This window comes from Triticum dicoccoides, chromosome 5A (assembly GCF_002162155.2).
Source record: "Triticum dicoccoides isolate Atlit2015 ecotype Zavitan chromosome 5A, WEW_v2.0, whole genome shotgun sequence".
Lineage (NCBI taxonomy): Eukaryota > Viridiplantae > Streptophyta > Magnoliopsida > Poales > Poaceae > Triticum > Triticum dicoccoides.
The window spans coordinates 56,751,799-56,759,613 of NC_041388.1; the positions used below are offsets into that span (position 1 = coordinate 56,751,799).

The 7,815-nt window shown below is 47.4% G+C and overlaps 1 pseudogene; it reads left to right on the forward strand.

The window, feature by feature from the left end:
* Positions 1-854: 854 nt before the first annotated feature.
* On the forward strand, positions 855-7,815 carry LOC119299266 (annotated as a pseudogene).

Consider the following 7,815-nt stretch of genomic DNA (forward strand, 5'->3'; position numbering starts at 1 on the left):
GGCTGGCACTGAGGAGCAGCGACTCGGTCGGGAGCCTGGCCTGCGCCAGCGGCTCCCTCCATCATCGCCGCCCTCGGCCACATCCAACGCAGTCGTCGGCCACGAAGAGGCGGACGAGCCCGGCAGCAGGGTGTTGTCCCTCCCATCGCTTTCATGTTCGACTACTCTTCCTTGGATCGCCTACCACCACAGATGCAGGGATCTGTGCTCTCCCTCCTCTCTTCCATGGTTGGCACAAGGGAGGGATGAGACGGGCAGGAGAGAGCCTCTTTATCTAGATCAGGCAGGGGTTAGGTTTGGAAAGAGTTAATCAGCTGGAGCGATTGAGGGAAGGAGATCGGAATGGAGCAGGGCGCGATTGAAGGGTATGGCAAGAAGAACTTTTTTGAAAAGCTTTGATTCTGGTGATAATTACCATATTCGAAATTTCCTTAGTTATAGCCTTACCATACATGGATTGATTTATTACTATAATTATCATATTTGAGATTTCTAAGTTTATAGCCTTACCATATGTGGATTAATTGTGATTGATTACCATAAATATGTTGGGTATTGTCGGCCAGACGAGAAAGAGAAAACCCGGTGGGAGGAGGGTGGTGGGAGGTGGGACGAAGAAAAACCGGTTGAAAAAACCGGTTGAAAATAAACCGGTTGAAAGTGGGGGGAACTATTCAACCAATTCGTCCATTAGGAGTAGAGATTAGTTTCTGTCTTTCTGATATGTTTCTCTGCGAATGGATGACATGAATGAATCTTTCAGAGTTTTGTTACCTTGCTGTGTTACATCTTCTCTCTTGAGCTTGGTTACGTGCCGCCAACCCTGATTCAGCCGTGTCCCACTGCACTCCATCATGGATAGTCATGAATATAGTGAGCTGGAGAGGGCGTTAGGTGACAAAAGCATGGGTCCAGTCGTCATTCCTTACTCGGTTTTCAAGGCCATCACAAACAATTTCTCTGCTGATCAACTAATCGGCAGTGGTGGGTTTGGAGTGGTTTACAAGGTACGTGCACCCTTAGGCTCACACCTGCGCTCACAGTCATAACCTGGCACGCTGATAATTGTGCTGTGAACTGCAGGGTACGCTTCGAAATGGTATGATGGTTGCTGTGAAGAAACTTCGTAATGAACAGTTGGAGGTTCTCTCACAAAATTTCGACAGTGAGGTCGATTGTCTCAAAAAGGTCAAGCACAAAAATATAGTACGGTTTCTAGGGCACTGCTCTAACACGCAAATGGTGCCGATGCTATATGAAGGAAAAGAAGTCTTGGGAGTAGAACGAGAAAAGTTATTATGCTTTGAGTACCTAAGTAAAGGGACCCTCGACAAGTACTCCCTCCGTCACGGTTTAGAAGGCACCGTTAAATTTGCGTGCGTTTCCACAATAGAAAAGATTTAAGACGCATTGCATTTATTTCTAATAGCTAATTAGTACTCCGATATACTATTTCTATATGCATGCGTAGTGTGAATGCTATTTTTTAGCCCATCCAACAACCAATAGATAACTACCTAGATCCTAAAGAATTTTCAAACGCGCCTTCTAAACCGTGACGGAGGGAGTATTTCAAATCAGTCACATACTCCTACACTCCTACTTGTCATTTTTATGCAGCATATCCTTGATGTCTATTTTTATTTTTTCCATCTTAAACGGAAGTTTGGACATTTTGCCTATGCAAAGTGTACACATAGTGAAGAAGCAGGTGTCTCTGCTTTTTTTTACTGAACATGCGTATACTTGATTTGCACATCGTGCAATCAACCAAGTTGCGTGTTTCTCCTTCTGTTGCACTGCTCTCCTGATGGCATAATAACAAATTAAAAATAACTATTTCTTGTATTTTATACGCATCACAGAATGCGAACCTGAGTGGTCTACGCGATATCAGATAATCAGTGGGATATGCGAGGGCCTGCACTATCTTCACCGCCACCAGCAGCGCATTATTCATATGGACCTCAAACCTCAGAATATACTATTGGACGATTATATGGTACCTAAAATAGCGGATTTTGGTCTATCCAGGCGGTTACCTGAAAGCCAAAGCCTGATTATTACCAAAAAACGAGCAGGAACACTGTAGGCTACATAAGTCCATTTTTTTCGACATCATACAGCACTTCTGCATACCCATTTATTCATCAATCAATCACTACATCAATTTTCATGCAGGGGATATTTGGCACCGGAATTCATAAACAGAGTGAAATGACATTGAAGACGGACATATATAGTCTAGGGGTTATAATCATAAAGATTATGATGGGACTTAAACTTGACGAGCGCCCCAACCTTGACGAGGTAAAATCATTTAAATTACCATTTCAAGATACTGGCAACTCTTTTTGAATCTAAATTATTTGATATTCAACACTTCTTATAACTACATGTTCTGGTTCCCTATTTGAAAGTGCTACCCCGGATCAAACTCTTAACACACTATGATTGTGAATTGCATAGGTGCTGGAAAGTTGGAAGAACACGTTTGGTACATCACAGAGCCATACACTATTAGAACAAGTAAAAGTATGTGCTGAGATATGGATAGATTGCACGGATGATAACCCACTGAAGCGACCTACAATAGGGGATATTATCTGTAGGCTTAATGGAATAGATATTTCAAACTCGTCTAGCACTTCATCAACTCTGATAAATGGAGTAAATATTTACCCTCTCGAGCTCTGCTTTCCATTCGAGGCAGGAAAACGTATCGAATGCCCACTGAGCATAGCTAACATGACAGATCGTTATGTGAACTATTGGGTTGCACCCCAGTTCCCCAATATGTATACTCCTTGTAAGCACGAACTCGTGAACGAAATCCGTACTGGAACCAACAATCTGGACCCAATGTCAACTGGCTCTTTCAATGTGACAATGCTGGAGCAACAACAACCGCCATCAGACGCGGGCATGTTTAAGATAGTAATGATCGCCATGGGGAGCAGGAACGACCTTAAAAAGCTGAAGTCATCCATAGGCGATGAGCCTAAAATTGATGGCGAATTATTGAAGCGAGTCAAAGAGGTAGGGGGCGAGGAGCATACAACAATGTTGAGGGCCGTCATCTGCCTACCAAGTGAGGAGGGAGTGGCCCCCAAGGTGAGTTCTGCATATCAAGTAATCCCTCTGTCTCAAAATAAATGTCTCAACTATAGCTTTATGGAACGCGACATGAGCACGTCGGCGATGAGCGACCGCGCGGCGCCGCTGCCGGGCTGACCTCCTTCCTTCGACCTCCCCTGCCTCCGGCGGCCCCGGATCTGGAAGCTCTGCCCCGTCCGCTCACCGCCCGTCCCAATTTCGCTGCTCGTCGTGCCCGAGCAGCCCGTGTGGTAGCTGCGGGCAGCCGCGTCCGCGATGGCCCCATGTCCGCGACGGCTGCTCCGTCATCGTCGGCCGCTTCAGCCCCGTCGCTCACCGCCCCTGCTCTGGCCGCCGCGCTCGCCGCGGCCTTCCTCGCCGGACGGAAGGCTGGCCCGGCCGTGCAGGGACGCCTCGGCTCCGCGCCGAGCAACCAACCTCCGCCGCCCGCCGCCCCCGTCCACCTTGTCGCGGCCCCCGCGCCCCTCCACCAGCCCCCACCGGCGACGGCCACATTGCCAGCGCCTCCGACCCCGCTCCCGCAGCCACTGCCTCTGGCCTGTCGGCACCGGGTTGGAGAACGGCGGCCGGCAGGTCTCCCGCCCGCGCTCCCCGAAGGCTGCAGCGGCTTCCGCTCCGGCCGCAGCGGCGAGCTCTCTGGCTCAGCCGTCCGTCACCCCCGCCTGCTCTGCCGGCGCCGCCTTCGACAACCTGCTGAAGCCACCGGCGACAAGCCCCATTTGTCCCCCATCGCTCGATCTAGATCAGGCGGATCTGGATCCCGTCTCTCGACCGGTTCCGGCTATGCTCGGCTCAACGCATGTCTCCCGTTGCTTCGTCATCCATGGCGAGGGGGGAGTGGTGGCTTCTCTGGACGTGGTGCCTACTGCTTCAGCTCTACTCACCACTGTTGCAGGCGAAGGGCTCGTCGTGCAAGCGCCTCCAGTGCGTCCGGGCTGGGGAAATTGGCGAGGATGTTTCGACCGAGTGGCGGTGTCAACAATTCCTATGGCTCCATGCGGGGATGCTTTGGGAGGTTGGCAGCTCGTCTCGAGAGGGCGCCGCTCGGCTCCTGCTGCTTTTCGTCGCCTTGTTGTCAATGTGCGGCGTCCCCCTCCGACAATGGTTGAGAGACAGGTGTTTTCGGTGCCTCTATCGAGGTCACCGAGCATACTCTTGTAGGGATCCAATTCGATGCAAGGATTGTCTTCGATCCGGCCACATCGCCCGCTTCTGCCATGTTGAGAAGCTTGTCCATGCTTCGCCACTCCAATGTCCTGCTCCACCACCTGCATCCACCGATGAAGTCTCCATGACAGATGTGCAGTTCCAACCTATCTCGACTGAGCAAGTTGGGTTGGCGGAGGAGACCGAGCTGCTTCGCATTGAGCTTCATGTCTGCCTAGTGCGAGCCGGGAGTGTTTTGGGGAGGGCGGAGGCCGCTCTCGCCAAACTAGAGGTCGTGCCGGATGTGTCTTCGCTGCCTGAGCTTCAGATTGGGGTTGTGCCTGATGTGTCCTTGCTGCCCGAGATTCAGGTTGGTTCTGTCGATGGGGAAGCATGCATGTATGGAGATCTCTCCCCTCGTGCTACATCCTGTCGGTTGCCGTTGCCTGCCGTGCCGATTGCTTCTGGTAGTGAAGTTGTTGTCGAGGTCGTGTCTCCGGTGCTGCAGATTATGGCTGAGCTCCAGAAGGTTTGTGGGGAGCCTACTTCGCCTATTTCGATGGTGCTTCCTAAGGAGATGGGGCCGCTTGGAGGGAACTTGGTGATGTCGATTGCGACCTCTCCGCCGTCGTTGGAGCCCATTCAGACTCTCGACTTTGTGGACTGTGGAGGTTTGGATGCTACTATTGCTCTCTCACCTAAGGTTGTTGGCCATGTGGTGTCTGCAGGTGATGAGGTAGGTGCTTTGGCACCTAATTCTGAGGTGACGAAGCCCATTCGGTCGCCCATCTTTGACCATGATGCTATGTTGGCACATATTAACGAGGTAGTCTTTCTGAAAAAGCTTGGTCGCTTGCTCGCCTCCTTGGAGGTAGCTTCTCCTGGGTCTGGCAAGACGATTGCTTGCCTCCTAGCGGAGGAGGTTTCTACGGACAAAATAAAGAAGGTGAAGAAGGCTCTCAGGACCATAGGCAAGAAGAGTGGTGTCATTGGTAAGGCGTCATCGGCAGCTTAATGGAGGATACTCGGTCCCATTGTCCTCCATCTCCGTGGATTTGGTGGCGTTCGATGTATGCAATATTGGTTTTGTTAGAGGTTTCTTTGAGGCATAGAAGTGTGAGGGTTCATGGTTGTTACATGTTATGTGTATTTGTCGGGTTGATCGTGGGGTTATGGAGTTTGCTTCTTAGCGAGTAGTCCGCTTGTGGTCTATATGTATCGGTTTTTGCCCGGTTTTTCGTTAATTAACTGGACAATTTTTTTCTTCTTAATTAATTGATGAGGCAAATCTTTTGCCTCCGTTTCAAAAAAAAAACTACAAGTTTATTTTGGGACGGAGGGAGTAGTACGGAGTTGTAGAGTAACCTAAAAACCGGTTAGTATCACATGTCATTTAGATAATACTCCCCCGTCTCATAATATAAAAGTATTTTTGACACATTTATGACCACTAATAATCTCTTCCTGTCCCAGATCGTCTCAAGTGAGAAATTTACGGACCTCAGATCGATAGACGTGCATCTCACACAACCCTGGTGAGCAGATTCATTGATTGCAGCTCGTGTATTACTTGGCACCAAAATGAGTTCGATATAGTATTTCATATTTTGGGAGTGCAGTGTTTCGGTGCCCAAGCTCATCTATACCCAGTTAGAAAAAAACCATAAAATAATAAAAATCCAAAAAAATGCATGCTAGAAAATTTAGTGCGCGAGGTCCGCTCTTATTTTTAAATCCTTTGGACATCTAAGCAGATCTCGACAAAAAAGACAAATCGGGTCAGAACAGTGCATGAACAGTAAACTTTTTTATATACTCCGACTTTGTCTTTTTTGCTGAGATCTGCTCAGATGTCCAAATGATTTAAAAATTAGAGCGGCCTCATGCATCAAATTATCTATCGTACAATTATTTTTTAAAAATCTAGTATTTATTTTGATTTTTTCCCTCTGCGCGGGTGCAGATGAGCCTGGGCATTAGAAGCGGATTTTCAATACTTTAAGTGCAGCGTTCGGTGCCCAAGCTGATTTATTTTTCCTTTTTTTGAAAATGGAGGCAAAAGATTAGCCTCGTCAATTAATTCCGTGCTTATTTTGGGCTGAATTTTTGACCTGTAGGATTTTGGTGGGTCATGGCAAGCTTCTTTCGATGTGGGACTACAAGAGGCAGGTAGCGGTATTTAACACGAAAATGCATAGGAGCTCTCGGGTGCTACGGCCCCCTATATTCAAAAATAATTTAGTAATTCAAAAAAAGTCAAAAAATCCTGGATTTTTTTAGGGAATCAAACATGACCAGGTATTGCACTCATATAAAAAGATTAAATAGGGAATGACCTTTATTGTATCCGGGGTTAAATATTTCCCAAAAAATGCTAGATATAAGTACTATTCATGCTACATTGTCGTCATAAATTTGTCTTTTTTGCCCTGAAGTGAACGAGAATCATTCCTCGGCCAAACTTTTTATATGAGTACAATACCTAGTCATATTTGGTTCAAAAATATATCTAGGATTTTTTTACTTTTTTTGAATTATTAAATTGTTTTTGAATATAGAGGGATGGAGCACCCGAGTGCTCCTAATCCGCTTCCATGCGTATATGCCTTTCGCACTAATCTTGTTTAAAAGTATTTCATACAATTGGGCACACTTAATTTATTTATAATTGCCAGGAACCAGTGGTTGCATTGGGTGTCGTGGGGGCAACGATAGTTTATTCGGTTAGGTTCATCCCTCGACGTGATTGGTTTGTAGCCGGGGATGATAATGGATACATTCACGTGTACTTGTGTGTTACATGGAAAGAAGTTAAGAGTTTCCAAGCTGGAGACGGTGGTAGCTCTGATGTCACATCACTGGCGATTCACCCTACCAGCCCGTACCTACTATCTGCGTGTACAGACGGCGTGGTCAAGCTGTGGGACTGGGACAGTGGCTGGGAATGTATTCGAACAGTTCACTCAACTGCAGGTTTGATGCAAGTTAAGTTTAATCCCAAGGACACCGACACCTTTACTAGTTGTTGCGCAAAGGGTACAATGAGAATGGAGGTTGGTATTCTGTTTCCTTTGTGCATGCTACTTACGCTACGTGCATCAGAAGGTGTCCTAGATTAATCTGATTTTGATCTTCCGTACTTGAAAACCGACTTGACAGATCTGGTCCATTTATCCTTCCGATGAGCCTATCGCTGCAATAGAACAAAATTCGTCCAGCCTCTATGATCACGTTTTCACCGAGGGTGATCAGAACCATGTGGTTATGCTCATCCATGGTCTGGGTCTACAGGAAAGTTTTGTTGTGTGAATTTATATGGGATAGCAATGGAGCTGAATATGTAATGATTTTCATCTCTTCTCGTGTCGATTCAGATATGGGATCTGAAGACAAAGACACGTGTTCACACACTTCGTGGGACGAAACGGTGGGTTCGTGCACTAGCTTGCCACCCAACACTTCCGGTAATAGCGGTAGGAATCCAGGAGGAAGGTTCCAACCACCCAGCTGTCCGCTTCTGGAACTCGACTAACTACAGGTAATGTGTTCTTT